A 21,839-nucleotide genomic window follows, 5' to 3' on the forward strand; every position below is an offset into this window, starting at 1 on the left:
GTGCCACTGGTGGCACAAAAAGGGGGCTGAATATGCAGCACTCCCTTTACAAACGTCTGAGCTTCAGGTAGAGAAGCTAGTTTTTGTATGAAAGAAAATGGATAGGGCCGAAATCTGGACCTTAATGGACACCAATCACTCCCGACTGTAGGAAGTGAAGGAAACGGTCCAGCTGGAATTCCTCTGTAGAGGCTTCCTGGCCTCACACCCAGCAACATATTTTAGCCGTATACGGTGATAATGTTTAGCCGTCACGTACTTCCTAGCCTTTATCAGCGTAGGAATAACCTCATCCGGAATCCCTTTTTTCTACTAGGATCAGGCGTCCAACCGCCATGCCGTCAAACGCAGCTGCGGTAAGTCTTGGAACATACAAGGTCCCTGCTGCAACGGATCCTGCCCTAGAGGCAGAGGCCATGGGTCCTCTGTGAGCATTTCTTGCAGCTCTGGATACCAAGTCCTTCTTGGCCAATCCGGAACAATGAGTATTGTTCTCACTCCTCTTTTCCTTATGATTCTCAGCACCTTGGGTAAGAGAGGAAAAAGAGGAAACACATAAACCGACTGGAACATCCACGGTGTCACCAGTGCGTCTACAGCTATCGCCTGAGAATCTCTTGACCTGGCGCAATACCTCCGTAACTTTTTGTTGAGGCGGGATGCCATCACGTCCCCTTGTGGCAGTTCCCACCGACCTACAATCTGCGCGAAGACTTCTTGAAGAAGTCCCCACTCTCCCGGGTGGAGGTCGTGCCTGCTGAGGAAGTCTGCTTCCCAGTTGTCCACTCCCGCAATGAACACTGCTGACAGTGCGCTTACGTGATTCTCCGCCCAGCGATTTCTGGTGGCTTCTCCCATCGCCACCCTGCTCCTTGTGCCGCCTTGGCGGTTTACATGAGCCACTGCGGTGATAGTGTCTGACTGAATCAGAACCGGTTGGTCGCGAAGCAGGGTCTCCGCTTGACTTAGGGCGTTGTATATGGCCCTTAGTTCCAGGATAATGATGTGAAGGCAAGTCTCTTGCCTTGACCACAGCCCTTGGAAATTGCTTCCCTGTGTGACTGCCCCCCACCCTCGGAGGCTTGCATCCGTGGTCACCAGGACCCAGTCCTGAATGCCGAATCTGCGACCTTCGAGAAGGTGAGCACTCTGCAGCCACCACAGGAGAGACACCCTGGCTCTGGGGGATAGGGTGATTAACCGATGGATCTGAAGATGTGATCCGGACCACTTGTCCAGTAAGTCCCATTGGAAGGTTCGCGTATGGAACCTGCCGAAGGGAATGGCCTTGTATGATGCCACCCTCCTTCCCAGGACTCGAGTGCAGTGATGCACTGACACCTGTTTTGGTTTTAATAGATTCCTGACCAGTGTCATGAGCTCCTGAGCTCTCTCTATCGGGAGATAAACCCTTTTCTGGTCTGTGTCTAGGATCATGCCTAGGAGAGGCAGATGAGCTGTAAGAACCAACTGCGACTTTGGAATACATAGAATCCAGCCGTGTTGCCGTTACACTTCCAGAGAAAGTGATACGCTGTTCAGCAACTGCTCTCTTGATCTCGCTTTTATGAGGAGATCGTCCAAGTACGTGATAATAGTGACACCTTGCTTCCGCAGGAGCACCATCATTTCCGCCATTACCTTGGTGAATATTCTCAAGGCCGAGGAAGACCAAACGGCAACTCTGAAATTGGTAATGACAATCCCGTACCGCAATTCTGAGGTACGCCTGATGAGATGGATAAATGGGGAGATGAAGGTATGATTCCTTTATGTCCCAAGTCACCATAAAATCTCCCCCTTTCAGGCTTGCAATGACCGCTCTTAGCGATTCCATCTTCAACTTCAACCTTTTCAGGTATATGTTCAGGGATTTTAAATTTAATATGGGTCCAACCGAACCGTCTGGTTTCGGGACTACAACATGGTCGAATAATAACCCACTCCTTGTTGAAGGAGGGGAACCTTAACCACCACCTGGTGAAATACAATTTGTGAATTGCAGTTAACACTGTTTCCCTCTCGTGGGGGGAAGCCGGTAGGGCCGTCGGTGATGGGGCATCTTCTCAAAGTCCAGCTTGTATCCCTGAGACACTATCTATTGCCCAGGAATATAACAGGGAGTGAACCCACTTGTGGCTGAACTTACGAAGGCGTGCCCCCACCGGGCCCAGCTCCGCCTGTGGAGCCCCAACGACATGCGGTGGATTTTTGTAGAGGCCGGGGAGGACTTCTGTTCCTGGGAACTAGCTGTGTTGTGCAGCTTCTTTCCTCTGCCCCCGCCTCTGGCAAGAAAGGATGCACCTTGGACTTTCTTGTTTCTTTATTTGAAAGGCTGCATTTGATAATGTGCTTTCCTAGGCTGTGCAGGAATATAAGGCAAAATATCAGAATTACCAGCTATAGCTGTGGAGACCAGGTCCGAGAACCCTTCTCCACACAATCCTCAGCCTTCCATATGCCTCTTAAGTCGGCATCATCTGTCCATTGCATATTCTACAGGACACGTCAAGCAGAAATCGACATAGCTTTGACTCTAGGACCCAGTAAACTCATGTCTCTTTGGGCATGTTTTATATATATATATATATATATATATATACACACATATCTCGTAAGACAGCATCTTTAATATATATATCTCTATATATACATATATATATATATCTATATGCATACTAGGGTCACAATCTCTGCTGATAAGGTACCTGTCCACGCTGCCACAGCGCTATAAACCCATGCCGACGCAATCGCCGGTCTGAGTAGTGTACCAGAAGGTGCACGCTATCTGCAGGATCCCTGAGAATAGCTAGTGCTACCTTCTGGGCAAACGTGACACCCTAGGGGAAGATTCCCATCACATCCTGGCCCTAGTGGGGAAAGGATACTGCCTGAGAATTTTTTGTGGGAAGCTGTAGTCTCTTGTCTGGAGATTCCCGCTCTTTTTCCTCATGAGAGGAGGGAAATTTACGTCAGCTTTCTTCCCCTTAACATGTGTACCCTTGTGTCAGGGACAAATGAGTCATCAGTGATATGCAAATCATCTTTTATTACAATAATCATATATTGAATACCTTTCTGCCATTTTGGCTGTAACTTTGCATTATCGTAGTCGACACTGGAGTCAAACTCAGTGTCGATATCAGTGTTTATTATTTTGGATAGTGAGCATTGTGAGACTCTGAAGGTCTCTGTGACATAGGGACATGGGTAGATTTCCTGTCTGTTCTCTAATCTTTTGTGCAACAAATTCACCTTAGCACTTACACATATCCAAACAGGTGTCGGCGTTGTCGACGGAGACACCCTCTCACACACATATTTGCCCTATCTCCTCCTTAGGGGAGCCTTTTACCTCAGACATGTCGACACACACGTACCGACACACCACACACACAGGGGATGCTCTATTTGAAGACAGTTCCCCCACAAGGCCCTTTGGAGAGACAAAGAGAGAGTATCCCAGCACACACCTCAGCGCTATATGACCCAGGAATCACACAGTAACTTAATGTTAACCCAGTAGCTGCTGTATATATTGTTTTTACGCCAAATTTATGTGCCCCCTCTCTTTTTCACCCTCTGTATCGTGCTTCTGCAGGGGAGAGCCTAGGGAGCTTCCTCTCAGCGGAGTTGTGGAGAGAAAATGGCGCTGGTGAGTGCTGAGGAAGAAGGCCGCGCCCACTCAGCGGCGGGCTTCTGTCCCGCGATTTTGTGTAAAAATAATGGCGGGGATAATGCATATTACAGTGTCCAACTGTACATATGCTGCTTTTGCCAGGAGGTACTGAATTGCTGCCCAGGGCGCCCCCCCACCCCCCCTGCACCCTACAGTGACCGGAGTGTGTGGATGTAATGTGGGAGCAATGGCGCACAGCTGCAGTGCTGTGCGCTACCTCATATGAAGACAGGAGTCTTATGCCGCCGATTTTGACGTCTTCTTGCTTCAACCCGCCGGCTTCTGTCTTCTGGCTCTGCGAGGGGGGCGGCGGCGCGGCTCTGGGAACGGACGACCAAGGTTAGGTTCCTGTGTTCGATCCCTCTGGAGCGAATGGTGTCCAGTAGCCTAAGAAGCGCAACCTAGCCGCAGTTAGTAGGTTTGCTTCTCTCCCCTCAGTCCCTCATAGTAGAGGAGTCTGTTGCCAGCAGAAGCTCTCTGAAAATAAAAAACCTAACTAAAATACTTTCTTATTAGCAAGCTCAGGAGAGCTCACTAAAATGCACCCAGCTCTGTCCGGGCACAGATTCTAACTGAGGTCTGGAGGAGGGGCATAGAGGGAGGAGCCAGTGCACACCAGTAGTACTAAATCTTTCTTAGAGTGCCCAGTCTCCTGCGGAGCCCGTTTATTCCCCATGGTCCTTACGGAGTCCCCAGCATCCACTAGGACGTTAGAGAAAAATTGTTAGAAACAACTCATAAACAACACTGGCTCAGATATGAGTTCTATTGACATTCCATCTGTCTGCAGTATGTTACATACATCTAAAAAAACATATCCAAAAGACAACCGTATCGTAGTCAAGACACTGCAAAAATCCATGCAAATATTATATCCCGCATTTATTTTGCCAACAGTCTCAATACTGGTCTTACTTAGAAAAAAAAAAAAAAAATGTTGTTAAAAAAGACTTGCACCACTACAATCCACTTTGAATGCAGCTTTGAAAGCAGGCTAATCCTTCCTCGCTAGACGTTCATCATCTGCTGATCCGCTCTATCAGTCCTTCCACTGGCTGCCTGTATTCTACCGTATTCAACTAAAAAACTTTTACTTACATATTAGGCTCTTAACCAAACTACACTAACATACATCTCTTCACTTATCTCAAAATATATCCCAACTCAACCTCTCCACTCTGTACATGATCTGCGTCTGTCTCATGCACACATACATGGATTACTCGCTCCCATTCATGATCGCAGGACTTCCTTCGGGCTGCACCTACTCTGCGGAATGCCCACACACAATAAAGACTCTCCTCCTCTCTTCAAACATTTCCTGAAAACTCACCTCTTCAGGCAAGCTTGTCACATTCCATAACTGCAACAAGACCTTCAAAAATATTAATATCTAATTACATCCATTCTGTACAGGTCACACATACAGTATGTTCCTATTTCTTCAATTTGCATCCTCCTGACCTCTGGTCATCATTTCTGTGTGATTATATCATACAGACCACAAAGAAACTCTGCAATCTGGATGAAACAATCATGCAACAGGTAGCGTCTATCCTTGTGTATTAATGCCTATTTTCCTATAGATTGTAAGCTTGTGAGCAGGGCCTTCCTACCTCTATGTCTGTTTGTTACTACCCAGTAGTTTTGTCTTATCACTGTTGTTCCAATTGTAAAGCGAAATGGAATATGCTGCGCTATATAAGAAACTGTTAATAAATAATAATAATAAATAAACTACAGACAATTATATAATAAACCCTAAAGCAAGGGCAGGAGCAAATAGGAGGGCATCCAGTGTCCACCAGGACTTCACATAAACAGATTGAGCAGGTACAGTTAGAACCAAAATCAGGATTTTTTTTCAGTACCTGGGGGAACTCTGGAACACCATGGAGTCATCCAAAAATAGGATTTTGGTACTTACCAGATAAATCCTTTTCTTTGAATCCACAGGGGGCATTGGAGTACTCTTGGAATATGGACGGGGCGTTAGCAGGGATAGGTACATTTAAATTAGTAACCCTCCACCCCCTCCATACTGCCAAGATACCTCGAGAATGTGTTACCATAAGATTTACTGAACTTACCACAAACCAGATGAAACTGCTCTGGGCAGGCGTCCAGTGCCCCCTGTGGATTCAAAGAAAAGGATTTATATGGTAAGTACCAAAATCCTATTTTCTTTTTCATCCACTAGGGTTCACTGGAGTACTCTTGGGATGTACCAAAGTTTCCCCCTTGGGCAGGAGAGCTGTTTGGCACCTGTAACACTAGACGGCCAAAGCTAGATGCTGATGCCGCAAACGTATCAAACTTGTAAAAAAGCACAAACGTGTGCACTGATGACCATGTAGCCGCACTGTAAAGTTGCGTTGTAGAAGCTCCACGACCTGCTGCCAATAATGTTTCCACAGAACGTGTGGAATGTGCTTAAATAGATGGAGGTTTTAGATTAGCATGAAAGTAAGCTTGACGAATGGGCAGCTTAATCCATGTAGCCAAGGTCACCCTATCTTAACTGCATCATAGAGAACAAACAATGTATGTGTTTAACGTACTGTTGATGTTCGGGCTACATAAACACGGAATGCGCGTACCACATCCAAAGTAACTGGAGTACCTGAATCTTCTGAAAAAAACAGGAACTACGATTGGTTGACTGATGTGGAAGGAAGAGACTACTTTAGGTAGAAAAGCTGGATTCGTCCAAAGTTCCGCTCTGTGATCATGAAATACCAGATACGGTGGCTTGCATGACAAGGCACCCAATTCTGAAACACGCCCTGCTGAAGCTAAGTCTAATAGAAAAACTGTTTTCCAAGTTAGAAACTTAACATCCATGTGTTGCAAGGGTTCAAAAATTGAAGACTGCAAAAAATCCAAACTACTGTAGATTCAAGTCCCATTGAGCTGTAGGTGGAATGAATGGAGGCTGAACTCTAAGGACACCTTGCAGCAAAGTGTGAACTGTTGGCAAAAGAGCCAAAAGCCTTTGAAAAAAATTGACAAGGCAGAGACCTGCACCTTTAGTGTAGCTAAACGTAATCCTCCATCTAAGCCTGCCTGTAAAAATAGCAAAAGACTGGATAACTTGAAAGAAGATATAGGAAACTTCTGAGGTTCACACCAACCTATATAAGTTTGCCAAAGCCTGTGATAATGAACTGCTGTAACTGGCTTTCTAGCATGTAACATAGTTGATATAACCGACTGTGGAATGCCCTCTCGTCTTAAGAGAGCGGCCTATTGTAGTAGGTCTAGACATAGCGGAAGCTGCCATGGATCGTCTGCAAGTAGACTTCGGAGATCCGAGAACCACACTCTCAGAGGCCAATGAGGCGCCGCAAGTATGATGGTCGTGGACTCTCGTTTGATCCGCTTTAGCAACCGAGGAAGCAGCGTAAACGGTGGAAATAGATACACGAGGCTGTACGGTCACGATATGGTGAGAGCATCCACTGGCACTGCCTTTGGATCTCTTGTTCTGGACACATAATTGGGTGTCTGATGATTTTGTCGAGATGCCATTAGATCCACCTGTGCGTAAACCCACCGCTGGACTTACATCTGGAACACTTCTTGATGTAAAGCCCATTCACCTGGATGAAAATCCTGACGACTGAGATAATCTGCTTTCCAGTTATCCACTCCTGGAATGAAGACCGCCGAACATCACTTGGTGATGTTCGGCCCAATTGAGGAATCAAGCAACTTCTCGCATGCCCATGCGACTTCGAGTCCCTACTTGATTGTTGATGTATGCAACACCGTTGCGTTGTTTGACTGAACCTGAACAGTCTGAGAATGGAGCAAATTAACTGCCTGACGCAGAGCGTTGTAAATTGCCCTGAGTTCCAAGGGGTTCACTACGATATGCCGGCCGTCGGGCTCCCGTCGACCAGCGCCGGTAGCCCGACCGCCGGCTTACCGACAGTGTGGCGAGCGCAAATGAGCCCCTTGCGGGCTCGCTGTGATCGACACGCTACGCGCGCCACGCTATTTTATTCTCCCTACAGGGGGTCGTGGACCCCCACGAGGGAGAATAAGTGTAGGTATGCCGGCTGTCGGGATCCCGGCGCCGGTATACTGTGCGCCGGGATCCGTCAGTCGGCATACTGAGGACCACCCGCTCCAAGACATTTATTGACCGTAATCCATGTCGGTCTGACCAAAGACCCTGAAGCTGATAATGTAGGACCACTGCTCCCCAACCTCTGAGACTTGCGTCCGATACTCTGGCCCTTGGAGACAACAGCACCATGTGATGAATTTGTAGAGGAGAGCCTGACCACTAGAAGATCCAGTTGAAAGGGACGCAAGTGAAATCTATCGAACTGGAGTGCTTTCAAAGGCGTCACCATCTTTCCTAACAGTCGAATGCACAAATGCACCGAGACTGTCCGTGGTTTTAGCACTAACTGTACCAGATGACGAAAACTTTGCACTTTCTGTTCTGGTAGGTAAATTTGTTGATCCACCGTATCCAGAATCATTCCTAGAAATTGAATACTTTGACACGTGACAAGGCTTGACGTTTTGAAGTTGACAATCCAACTGTGCTGAACTAGTACACTGTACGTCAGTAAGGCATGTTGAGACAGAACCTTGATGAGAAGGTCGTCTAAGTATGGAACTGTTATCACTTCCAGGGATCTGAGATGAGCTATCATCACAGACATAACCTTTGTAAATACCCGAGGCGCTGATGAGACACCAAACGGTAGTGCCTGAAATTAATAATGGTTTTGTTGTACTGCAAACCCGAAGTACGCCTGATGTGGCGGCCAAACTGGAATGTGTAAATACGCATCCTTGAGATCCAGTGAAATCATGTATTCCTGTGGTTCCAAACCTGTAATCACTGACCGCAGGGATTCCATCTTGAATCTGTAGTAAGTGACGTACTGATTGAGCCCCTTCAGGTTCAATATCGGTCTGACCGAGCCGTCTGGCTTTGGTACTACAAAAAGACTGGAATAAAAACCGTGACCCTGTTGGTGAACTGGAACCTGAATCAAAACGGCAGAATCTACAAGAGATTGAACCGCGGTCTGCAGAACCGCCTTTTTGTTTTCTGCCACAGATAGGCCTGTCTTTAAAAACCGCATTGGTGGTAGACAATCGAACTCTATTTTGTAACCATTGAAGACTAAATTGCGGATCCGCCTATCTGTGGATGTCTGAAACAAAGCCAAGTGAAACGTTTGAAGTCATGCTCTCACAACTGAATATCTGAGATGGGCTGGAAGCCCGTCATGCCACTGGCTTGTCAGCGGACTTTGTGTACCGACGACTGTTATTGGTTTGTTGGAAACCACATCCTCTACCACGTCTACTCTGTAAGGCTGTTCCTCTAGCATGGCCTCGAAAGGACTGAGGTCTAAAAGATTTGAACGCTGGTCCAGCGTATTTCCGTTTGAGAACTGGTGCAGGAAACAGATTTTCCCCCAGTAGCCTGAGAAATCCATTTGTCCAATTTAGGACCAAATAACATCTCGCAAGCGAAAGGCAACACTTCTATTCCTCGTTTTGACTCTGCGGGTGCCTGCCAAGAACGCAGCCAACGCGCCCGTCGGGCCACAACCAGTGAAGCTGAAAGCCGAGAACAAACCTGGCTGACGTCCATAGATGCTGTACCTAAATACTCAGCAGATTAACAGATGTGACCAGCAAGAAGTATAAACTGGTCTAAGGGAAGATCTTGTTGTAGGCCCAACTTGAGCTGTGTTTCCCATGCAACGACAGCCTTGTTAACCCAAACTCCAACTAAAGCAGTGTAAATGCTGTACACATTGACTTTAGCATAGCTTTTAGCTTACGCTCTGACGGGTCTTTTAGTCATTGCAGCGGGGACTGGAATGGTTAACTTTTTTGAAAGTTTTGACACAGAGTAATCCACTGTTGGTGAATTTTCACATTTAGTTGTCAGACCCTGGGAATGGGTAGGAAAACCGGAACCGCCTAGGCATAGCAATCCGTTTATCTGGAATCTTCCATGCTTTCGTTTACTGCTTATTAAGAGATTCTGAATAAGGAAAACACACAGGTGTTCTCTCTTTTTTTTTTCAAACAAACCTTCATCATTTAAAAGAGGATCCTCAGTTTCAGAAAAATGTAAAGCCTGGACAACTGCCCTGATGAGATTATCAATGGCCGGACTATCATAAACCTCACTATCTGAGTCCTGGCCTAATTCACTTTACTCTTGTTCCTACTGAGATGTCAGGTCTGGCACTGAATCGTGAGAATACAACACAGCTGCCATCATTGCCCAAAGAGCATCAGGGTAGAGTTCGTATTTGTACCCGTATTTACAAGACACTGTGCAAGTGGTAGTTCCATAAGGTAACTAATTCCATAAAGTAACTATTAGTTTTACCCATCATGCACACAGACATCAGTAAAAAAAATAAGATTTTACTTACCGATAAATCTATTTCTCATAGTCCGTAGTGGATGCTGGGGACTCCGTCAGGACCATGGGGAATAGCGGCTCCGCAGGAGACAGGGCACAAAAGCAAGCTTTTAGGATCACATGGTGTGTACTGGCTCCTCCCCCTATGACCCTCCTCCAAGCCTCAGTTAGGTACTGTGCCCGGACGAGCGTACACAATAAGGAAGGATCTTGAATCCCGGGTAAGACTCATACCAGCCACACCAATCACACCGTACAACTTGTGATTTGAACCCAGTTAACAGTATGATAACAATGAAGTAGCCTCTAAAAAAGATGGCTCACAACAATAATAACCCGATTTTTTTGTAACAATAACTATGTACAAGTAATGCAGACAATCCGCACTTGGGATGGGCGCCCAGCATCCACTACGGACTATGAGAAATAGATTTATCGGTAAGTAAAATCTTATTTTCTCTAACGTCCTAGTGGATGCTGGGGACTCCGTCAGGACCATGGGGATTATACCAAAGCTCCCAAACGGGCGGGAGAGTGCGGATGACTCTGCAGCACCGAATGAGAGAACTCCAGGTCCTCCTCAGCCAGGGTATCAAATTTGTAGAATTTAGCAAACGTGTTTGCCCCTGACCAAGTTGCAGCTCGGCAAAGTTGTAAAGCCGAGACCCCTCGGGCAGCCGCCCAAGATGAGCCCACCTTCCTTGTGGAATGGGCATTTACAGATTTTGGCTGTGGCAGGCCTGCCACAGAATGTGCAAGCTGAATTGTACTACAAATCCAACGAGCAATAGTCTGCTTAGAAGCATGAACACCCAGCTTTTTGGGTGCCTACAATATAAACAGCAAGTCAGACTTTCTGACTCCAGCCGTCCTGGAATTATATATATATATATATATATATATATATTCAGGGCCCTGACAACGTCTAGCAACTTGGAGTCCTCCAAGTCCCTAGTAGTCGCAGGCACCACAATAGGTTGTTTCAGGTGAAACGCTGACACCACCTTAGGAAGAAACTGGGGACGAGTCCGCAGTTCTGCCCTGTCCCGAATGGAAAATCAAATATGGGCTTTTGTAAGACAAAGCCGCCAATTTTGACAATCGCCTGGCCGAGGCCAGGGCCAACAGCATGGTCACTTTCCATGTGAGATATTTCAAATCCACAGATTTGAGTGGTTCAAACCAATATGATTTGAGGAATCCCAACACTACGTTGAGATCCCACGGTGCCACTGGAGGCACACAAGGGCTGTATATGGAATACTCCCTTGACAAACGTCTGGACTTCAGGAACTGAAGCCAATTCTTTCTGGAAGAAAATCTATAGGGCCGAAACTTGAACCTTAATGGACCCCAATTTGAGGCTCATAGACACTCCTGTTTGCAGGAAGTGCAGAAATCGACCTAGTTGAAATTTTTTCGTGGGGCCTTCCTGGCCTCACCCACGCAACATATTTTTACCACATGTGGTGATAACGTTGTGCGGTCACCTCCTTCCTGGCTTTGACCAGGGTAGGTATGACCTCTTCCGGAATGCCTTTTCCCTTAGGATCCGGCGTTCAAACCGCCATGCCGTCAAACGCAGTCGCGGTAAGTCTTGGAACAGACAAGGTCCCTGCTGGAGCAGGTCCTTTCTTAAAGGCCGATGCCACGGTTCCTCTTGGAACAGACATGGTACTTGCTGAAAGCAAATCCCTTCTTAGCTCCCGAGGCCATTAGTCCTCTGTGAGCATCTCTTGAAGTTCCGGTTACCAAGTCCCTCTTGGCCAATCCGGAGCCACGAGTATAGTTCTTACTCCTCTATGTCTTATAATTCTCAATACCTTGGTTATGAGAAGCAGAGGAGGGAACACATACACCGACAGTTACACCCACGGTGTTACCAGGACGTCCACAGCTATCGCCTGAAGGTCTCGTGACCTGGCGCAATACCTGTCCCATTTTTTGTTCGGGCGGGACGCCATCATGTCCACCTTTGGTCTTTCCCAACGGTTCACAATCATGCGGAAAACTTCCCGATGAAGTTCCCACTCTCCCGGGTGGAGGTCGTGCCTGCTGAGGAAGTCTGCTTCCCAGTCGTCCACTCCCGGAATGAACACTGCTGACAGTGCTATCACATGATTTTCCGCCTAGCGAAAAATCCTTGCAGTTTTGCCACTGCCCTCCTGCTTCTTGTGCCGCCCTTTCTGTTTACGTGGGCGACTGCCGTGATGTTATCCCACTGGATCAATACCGGCTGACCTTGAAGCAGAGGTCTTGCTAAGCTTAGAGCATTATAAATTTGCTCTTAGCTCCAGTATATTTATGTGGAGAGAATTCTCCAGACTTGATCACACTCCTTGTGTGACTGCTCCCCAGCCTCTCAGGCTGGCCTCCGTGGTCACGAGCATCCAATCCTGAATGCCGAATCTGCGGCCCTCTAGAAGATGAGCACTCTGTAATCACCACAGGAGAGACACCCTTGTCCTTGGATATAGGGTTATCCGCTGATGCATCTGAAGATGCGATCCGGACCATTTGTCCAGCAGATCCCACTGAAGAGTTCTTGCGTGAAATCTGCCGAATGGAAGCGCTTCGTAATAAGCCACCATTTTTACCAGGACTCTTGTGCAATGATGCACTGACACTTTTCCTGGTTTTAGGAGGATCCCGATTAGCTCGGATAACTCCCTGGCTTTCTCCTCTGGGAGAAACACCTTTTCCTGGACTGTGTCCAGAATCATCCCTAAGACCAGCAGACGTGTCGTCGGAACAACTGCGGTTTTGGAATATTTAGAATCCATCCGTGCTGTCGTAGAACTACTTGAGATAGTGCTACTCCGACCTCCAACTGTTCTCTGGACCTTGTTCTTATCAGGAGGTCGTCCATTTTCTTTGAAGACGAATCCTCCTTTCGGTCATTACCTTGGTAAGGACCCGGGGTGCCTTGGACAATCCAACGGCATCGTCTTGAAACTGATAGTGACAGTTCTGTACCACGAACCTGAGGTACCCTTGGTGAGAAAAGGCAAATTTTGGGACATGGAGGTAAGCATCCCTGATGTCCCGGGACACCATATAGTCCCCTTGTTCTTTGCTATCACTGCTCTGAGTGACTCCATCTGGATTTGAACCCTTGTAAGTGTTCAAATTTTTCAGATTTAGAATAGGTCTCACCTAGCCTTCAGTACCACCATATAGTGTGGAGTAATACCCCTTTCCTTGTTGTCGGAGGGGTAATTTTATTATCACCTGCTGGGAATACAGCTTGTGAATTGTTTTCAATACTGCCTCCCTGTCGGAGGGAGACATTGGTACAGCAGACTACAGGAACCTGCGAGGGGGGAAACCTCTCGACATTCCAATCTGTACCCCTTGGATACTACTTGTAGGATCCAGGGGTCCTGTACGGTCCCAGCGTCATGCTGAGAACTTGGTAGAAGCGGTGGAGGGCTTCTGTTCCTGGGAATGGGCTGCCTGCTGCAGTCTTCTTCCCTTTCCTCTATCCCTGGGCAGATATGACTCTTATAGGGACGAAAGGACTGAGGCTGAAAAGACGGTGTCTTTTTCTGCAGAGATGTGACTTAGGGTAAAAAACGGTGGATTTTCCAGCAGTTGCCCTGGCCACCAGGTCCCATGGACCGACCCCAAATAACTCCTCCCCTTTATACGGCAATACATCTTTGTGCCGTTTGGAATCTGCATCACCTGACCACTGTCGTGTCCATAAACATCTTCTTGCAGATATGGACATCGCATTTACTCTTGATGCCAGAGTGCAAATATCCCTCTGCGCATCTCGTATATATAGAAATGCATCCTTTAAATGCTCTATAGTCAATAAAATACTGTCCCTGTCAAAGGTATCAATATTTTTAGTCAGGGAATCCGACCAAGCCACCTCAGCTCTGCACATCCAGGCTGAGGCGATCGCTGGTCGCAGTATAACACCAGCATGTGTGTGTATACTTTTTAGGATATTTTTCAGCCTCCTATCAGCTGGCTCCTTAAGTACGGCCCTATCCGTAGATGGTACCGCCACTTGTTCTGATAAGCGTGTGAGCGCCTTATCCACCCTGAGGGGTGTTTCCCACCGCGCCTTAACTTCTGGCGGGAAAAGGTATACCGCCAATAATTTTCTATCGGGGGAAACCCACGCATCATCACACACTTCATTTGATTTATCTGATTCAGGAAAAACTACAGGTAGTTTTTTCACCTCACATATAATACCCTTTTTTGTGGTACTTGGAGTATCAGAAATATGTAACACCTCCTTCATTGCCCTTAACGTGTGGCCCTAAAAGAAAATACGTTTGTTTCTTCACCGTCGACACTGAAATCAGTGTCCGTGTCTGGGTCTGTGTCGACCGACTGAGGTAAATGGGCATTTTACAGCCCCTGACGGTGTTTGAGACGCCTGGACAGATACTAATTTGTTCGCCGGCCCTCTCATGTCGTCAACCGGCTTGCAGCGTGTTGACATTGTCACGTAATTTCCATAAATAAGCCATCCATTCCGGTGTCGACTCCCTAGAGAGTGACATCACCATTACAGGCAATTTGCTCCGCCTCCTCACCAATATTTTCCTCATACATGTCGACACACACGTACCGACATACAGCACACACATAGGGAATGCTCTGATAGAGGACAGGACCCACTAGCCCTTTGGGGAGACAGAGGGAGAGTTTGCCAGCACACACCAAAACGCTATAATTATCCAGGGACAACCTTTATATAAGTGTTCCTCCCTTATAGCATTTTAATATATATACATATCGCCAAATCAGTGCCCCCCCTCTCTGTTTTAACCCTGTTTCTGTAGTGCAGTGCAGGGGAGAGCATGGGAGCCTTCCCACCAGCCTTTCTGTGAGGGAAAATGGCGCTGTGTGCTGAGGAGAATAGGCCCCGCCCCCTTTTCGGCGGGCTTCTTCTCCGGAGTTTTAGATATCTGGCAGGGGTTAAATACATCCATATAGCCTCAAGGGCTATATGTGATGTATTTTTCGCCATACAGGTATTATACATTGCTGCCCAGGGCGCCCTCCCCCAGCGCCCTGCACCCTCCGTGACCGCTGTGTGAAGTGTGCTGACAACAATGGCGCACAGCTGCAGTGCTGTGCGCTACCTGATGAAGACAGAGTCTTCTGCCGCCTGGTTCCGGACCTCTTCATCTTCAGCGTCTGCAAGGGGGGTCGGCGGCGCGGCTCCGGGACGAACCCCAGGGCGAGCCCTGTGTTCCGACTCCCTCTGGAGCTATGTCCAGTAGCCTAAGAATCCAATCCATCCTGCACGCAGGTGAGTTGAAAATCTCTCCCCTAAGTCCCTCGATGCAGTGAGCCTGTTGCCAGCAGGACTCACTGAAAATAAAGAACCTAAAAACTTTTTCTAAGTAACTCTTTAAGAGAGCCACCTAGATTGCACCCTTCTCGGCCGGGCACAAAAACCTAACTGAGGCTTGGAGGAGGGTCATAGGGGGAGGAGCCAGTACACACCATGTGATCCTAAAAGCTTGCTTTTGTGCCCTGTCTCCTGCGGAGCCGCTATTCCCCATGGTCCTGACGGAGTCCCCAGCATCCACTAGGACGTTAGAGAAATGTTACTCAAGAGTGTATAAGCCAGAATGTACTGCACCTGGTACACACTAAAATATGTTAAATATGTGCTGCACAGAAAGTCCTAACACACCTGCACCCTCCAGTGGCTGAGTGTTGTAGGCTACACCAAATTCCTGGAAAAGAAGCCAGGAAGTTGTGTTAAAATGGCTTCCAGCTATGTGTGTGCGTGTGTGTGTGTGTGTGTGTGTGTGTGTGTATATATATATATATATATATATATATAGGATGTACAAATAGGCGGCACTCTCTGACTTTTTAGTGTACAAGAAAAGAGATGACCCCCTCTTGTTAGCTTGACGTTTCGGTTTTATTAACAGTCATCAGAAGATACAAAAGATACAACAAACAATCGTAATATAACATTGACTCACCACGTGCAGCGTCCCCGGAGCCCCGGCAGACCCATATCCGGTTGCGTCATCACATGTAGACACCACTGCCCACTTGATGACGTATACCCGGCTCTAAGTGCATACCCATCACCATGACAACACACAGCATTGGAGAAATGCAAATCAATAAAACTGCGGACTCTGTAAAACAAAGAGTATAGCAGACATTCCAAGAGATATCCATGTAAAACAATCGGACTAAACAATCACCCTTATATATTCAAGAAGAACACTTAGAAAAGTTCCCCCTCATAAAAAACATGATAAAGACAGTGTCTCATTGAGACCGTTTGGAGCCACCGTGTTTAATCGGTGTATCCAGCGGGCTTCTTTTTGCAATAAAACTTTATGTCTATCACCACCTCGTTTAGATGCCTGCACTTGCTCTAGCATCTTATACCGTAAAGTGGCCAATGTATGATGATGTGATTTGAAGTGTTTAGCAACAGGCTGCTCTATGGTTTTACCCTCCAATATTTGTTTAATGGCACTTCTATGTTGTGACATCCGTTCCTTGAAAAGGCAGGACGTCTTGCCAATGTAATACAATCCGCAAGGACATTTGATGCAATAAACGACAAATTTGCTTGTGCATGTGAGCACCTGTCTGATCTTAATCTTTTGTCCCGAATGGGGATGCATAATATAACCCCCTGTCTCGAGATACAAGCAAGTGGTGCAACCTGTGCACTTGTAATTCCCTGGCTTGCGAGATAAAAAGGTGGTATCTGCTGCTGTTAACCGTGAAATATCATTATGTACTATCAAGTCTCGTATATTACGACCTCTTTTATAACATGGCAATATTTTACTTGTTCTAATGCTCGAGAGGTCCGGATCAGACTGAATAACCGGCCATACTCTCTTAGCAGTTTTAATGAGATTTTCACTTGCAGTGGTGTAACTTGATACATATATCACAGATTTATCGACTGCCCTTTTATCACCGGTGTTATGAACTGGTATTTTTGGTTCAAGTAGCACGTTTTTTTGCATCTTGTAACAGTTTGTTGCTATACCCCCTTTCAAGAAATCTTCTAGTCATTAAATCCATTTGTACCAATTCATCATCTGTGTTCGTACAGATACGGTGTACCCTAAGGTATTGCGAGTATGGTAACCCATTTTTTAACGATTTCGGATGACGACTGGAGGATAGTAACAAACTGTTCACATCCGTGGGCTTGTTGTACACTGAAGTGATCAGTTTACCATGTGATTTGGTAATTTTAACATCTAGAAAATGTATGCTAGTGGATTGTATGTCAAAGGTAAATTTTATAGATTTATCTAACTGATTAACCCTTTGCATCATCTCTATGAAATCATCATATGTACCTGTCTACAGCATAAAGACGTCATCGATATAGCGGGTGTACATCGCTATATCTGATGTTTGCTGATCATTGGAAAAGAAGAGAGCCTTCTCTACCCCAAACATAAAAGAATTGGCGTATGCCGGTGCGGCACAAGACCCCATCGCACAGCCTTTTTCTTGCTTAAAAAATTCGTTATTGAAAAGAAAATAATTTCTATAGAGTGTAAGATGTATAAGCGACATAAAGAAATTAATTTCAGGACCAGTATAATTAGGGTTTCCCTCTATTAGTGTTCTAACAGCCTCCAGTCCCCGTTCATGCGGGATACTGGTATATAGGCTGATTACATCTGCCGTACAAAGCCAACAGGTATCGGGAACCATATCAATTTGTCTGAGTTTACTTAGAAAAGTGGTCGTATCCTTTAGGTATGTGGCTTCACATTGAATTACTGGCTGTAAAAAGTGATCAATATACTTTTACACTTGATAGTATAATGAAAGGGGGTATAGCAACAAACTGTTACAAGATGCAAAAAAACGTGCTATGCTTGAACCAAAAAATAAGAATTTACTTACCGATAATTCTATTTCTCGGAGTCCGTAGTGGATGCTGGGGTTCCTGAAAGGACCATGGGGAATAGCGGCTCCGCAGGAGACAGGGCACAAAAGTAAAGCTTTCCGATCAGGTGGTGTGCACTGGCTCCTCCCCCTATGACCCTCCTCCAAGCCAGTTAGGTACTGTGCCCGGACGAGCGTACACAATAAGGGAGGAATTTTGAATCCCGGGTAAGACTCATACCAGCCACACCAATCACACCGTACAACTTGTGATCTAAACCCAGTTAACAGTATGATAACAGCGGAGCCTCTGAAAAGATGGCTCACAACAATGATAACCCGATTTTTGTAACTATGTACAAGTATTGCAGATAATCCGCACTTGGGATGGGCGCCCAGCATCCACTACGGACTCCGAGAAATAGAATTATCGGTAAGTAAATTCTTATTTTCTCTATCGTCCTAGTGGATGCTGGGGTTCCTGAAAGGACCATGGGGATTATACCAAAGCTCCCAAACGGGCGGGAGAGTGCGGATGTCTCTGCAGCACCGAATGAGAGAACTCCAGGTCCTCCTTAGCCAGGGTATCAAATTTGTAGAATTTAGCAAACGTGTTTGCCCCTGACCAAGTAGCTGCTCGGCAAAGTTGTAAAGCCGAGACCCCTCGGGCAGCCGCCCAAGATGAGCCCACCTTCCTTGTGGAATGGGCATTTACATATTTTGGCTGTGGCAGGCCTGCCACAGAATGTGCAAGCTGAATTGTATTACACATCCAACTAGCAATAGTCTGCTCAGAAGCAAGAGCACCCAGTTTGTTGGGTGCATACAGGATAACAGCAAGTCAGTTTTCCTGACTCCAGCCGTCCTGGAACATATTTTCAGGGCCCTGACAACATCTAGCAACTTGGAGTCCTCCAAGTCCCTAGTAGGTGCAAGGCACCACAATAAGCTGGTTCAGGTGAAACACTGACACCACCTTAGGGAGAGAACTGGGGACGAGTCCGCAGCTCTGCCCTGTCCGAATGGACAAACAGATATGGGCTTTTTTGAGAAAAAAACCACCAATTTGACACTCGCCTGGTCCAGGCCAGAGCCAAGAGCATGGTCACTTTTCATGTGAGATGCTTCAAATCCACAGATTTGACTGGTTTTAAACCAATGTGATTTGAGGAATCCCAGAACTACGTTGAGATCCCACAGTGCCACTGGAGGCACAAAAGGGGGTTGTATATGCAATACTCCCTTGACAAACTTCTGGACTTCAGGAACTGAAGCCAATTCTTTCTGGAAGAAAATCGACAGGGCCGAAATTTGAACCTTAATGGACCCCAATTTGAGGCCCATAGACACTCCTGTTTGCAGGAAATGCAGGAAACGACCGAGTTGAAATTTCTTTGTGGGGCCTTCCTGGCCTCACACCACGCAACATATTTTCGCCACATGTGGTGATAATGTTGTGCGGTCACCTCCTTTCTGGCTTTGACCAGGGTAGGAATGACCTCTTCCGGAATGCCTTTTTCCCTTAGGATCCGGCTTTCCACCGCCATGCCGACAAACGCAGCTGCGGTAAGTCTTGGAACAGACATGGTACTTGCTGAAGCAAGTCCCTTCTTAGCGGCAGAGGCCATAAGACCTCTGTAAGCATCTCTTGAAGTTCCGGGTACCAAGTCCTTCTTGGCCAATCCGGAGCCATGAGTATAGTTCTTACTCCTCTACGTCTTATAATTCTCAGCACCTTAGGTATGAGAAGCAGAGGAGGGAACACATACACCGACTGGTACACCCACGGTGTTACCAGAACGTCCACAGCTATTGCCTGAGGGTCTCTTGACCTGGCGCAATACCTGTCCCGTTTTTTGTTCAGACGGGACGCCATCATGTCCACCTTTGGTATTTCCCAACGGTTTACAATCATGTGGAAAAAACTTCCCGATGAAGTTTCCACTCTCCCGGGTGGAGGTCGTGCCTGCTGAGGAAGTCTGCTTCCCAGTTTCCATTCCCGGGATGAAACACTGCTGACAGTGCTATCACATGATTTTCCGCCCAGCGAAAAGTCCTTGCAGTTTTTGCCATTGCCCTCCTGCTTCTTGTGTCGCCCTGTCTGTTTACGTGGGCGACTGCCGTGATGTTTTTTCCACTGGAACAATACCGGCTGACCTTGAAGCAGAGGTCTTGCTAAGCTTAGAGCATTATAAATTTACCCTTAGCTCCAGTATATTTATGTGGAGAAAAGTCTCCAGACTTGATCACACTCCCTGGAAATTTTTTCCTTGTGTGACTGCTCCCCAGCCTCTCGGGCTGGGCTCCGTGGTCACCAGCATCCAATCCTGAATGCCGAATCTGCGGCCCTCTAGAAGATGAGCACTCTATAACCACCACAGGAGAGACACCCTTGTCCTTGGATATAGGGTTATCCGCTGATGCATCTGAAGATGCGATCCGGACCATTTGTCCAGCAGATCCCACTGAAAAGTTCTTGCGTGAAATCTGCCGAATGGAATTGCTTCGTAGGAAGCCACCATTTTTACCAGGACCCTTGTGCAATGGTGCACTGTTTTTAGGAGGTTCCTGACTAGTTCGGATAACTCCCTGGCTTTCTCTTCCGGGAGAAACACCTTTTTCTGGACTGTGTCCAGAATCATCCCTAGGCACAGCAGACGTGTCGTCGGGATCAGCTGCGATTTTGGAATATTTAGAATCCACCCGTGCTGTTGTAGCAGTATCCGAGATAGTGCTACTCCGACCTCCAACTGTTCCCTGGACTATGCCCTTATCAGGAGATCGTCCAAGTAAGGGATAATTAAGACGCCTTTTCTTCGAAGAAGAATCATCATTTCGGCCATTACCTTGGTAAAGACCCGGGGTGCCGTGGACAATCCAAACGGCAGCGTCTGAAACTGATAGTGACAGTTCTGCACCACGAACCTGAGGTACCCTTAGTGAGAAGGGCAAATTTGGGACATAGAGGTAAGCATCCCTGATGTCCCGGGACACTATATAGTCCCCTTCTTCCTGGTTCGTTATCACTGCTCTGAGTGACTCCATCTTGATTTGAACCTTTGTAAGTGTTCAAAAAAAATTTTTAGAATAAGTCTCACCTAGCCTTCTGGCTTCAGTACCACAATATAGTGTGGAATAATACCCCTTTCTTGTAGTAGGAGGGGTAATTTAATTATCACCTGCTGGGAATACAGCTTGTGAATTTTTTCCCATACTGCCTCCTTGTCGGAGGGAGACCTTGGTAAAGCAGACTTCAGGAGCCTGCGAAGGGGAAACGTCTCGACATTCCAATCTGTACCCCTGGGATACTACTTGTAGGATCCAGGGGTCCTGTACGGTCTCAGCGCCATGCTGAGAACTTGTCAGAAGCGGTGGAACGCTTCTGTTCCTGGGAATGGGCTGCCTGCTGCAGTCTTCTTCCCTTTCCTCTATCCCTGGGCAGATATGATCTTATAGGGACGAAAGGATTGAGGCTGAAAAGACGGTGTCTTTTTCTGCAGAGATGTGACTTAGGGTAAAAACGGTGGATTTTCCAGCAGTTGCCGTGGCCACCAGGTCCGATGGACCGACCCCAAATAACTCCTCTTCCTTTATACGGCAATACACCTTTGTGCCGTTTGGAATCTGCATCACCTGACCACTGTCGTGTCCATAAACATCTTCTGGCAGATATGGACATCGCACTTACTCTTGATGCCAGAGTGCAAATATCCCTCTGTGCATCTCGCATATATAGAAATGCATCCTTTAAATGCTCTATAGTCAATAAAATACTGTCCCTGTCAAGGGTATCAATATTTTTAGTCAGGGAATCCGACCAAGCCACCCCAGCTCTGCACATCCAGGCTGAGGCGATCGCTGGTCGCAGTA

The 21,839-nt window shown here is 46.9% G+C and overlaps 1 protein-coding gene across 2 annotated transcripts in view; it reads right to left on the bottom strand.

Moving 5' to 3' along the window:
• Positions 1-21,839, bottom strand: part of PDCD2 (programmed cell death 2) — a 351,150-nt gene that overhangs the window by 9,879 nt on the left and 319,432 nt on the right. The gene's annotated exons all lie outside the window — the stretch shown is intronic.

This window comes from Pseudophryne corroboree, chromosome 4 (genome assembly GCF_028390025.1).
Source record: "Pseudophryne corroboree isolate aPseCor3 chromosome 4, aPseCor3.hap2, whole genome shotgun sequence".
Lineage (NCBI taxonomy): Eukaryota > Metazoa > Chordata > Amphibia > Anura > Myobatrachidae > Pseudophryne > Pseudophryne corroboree.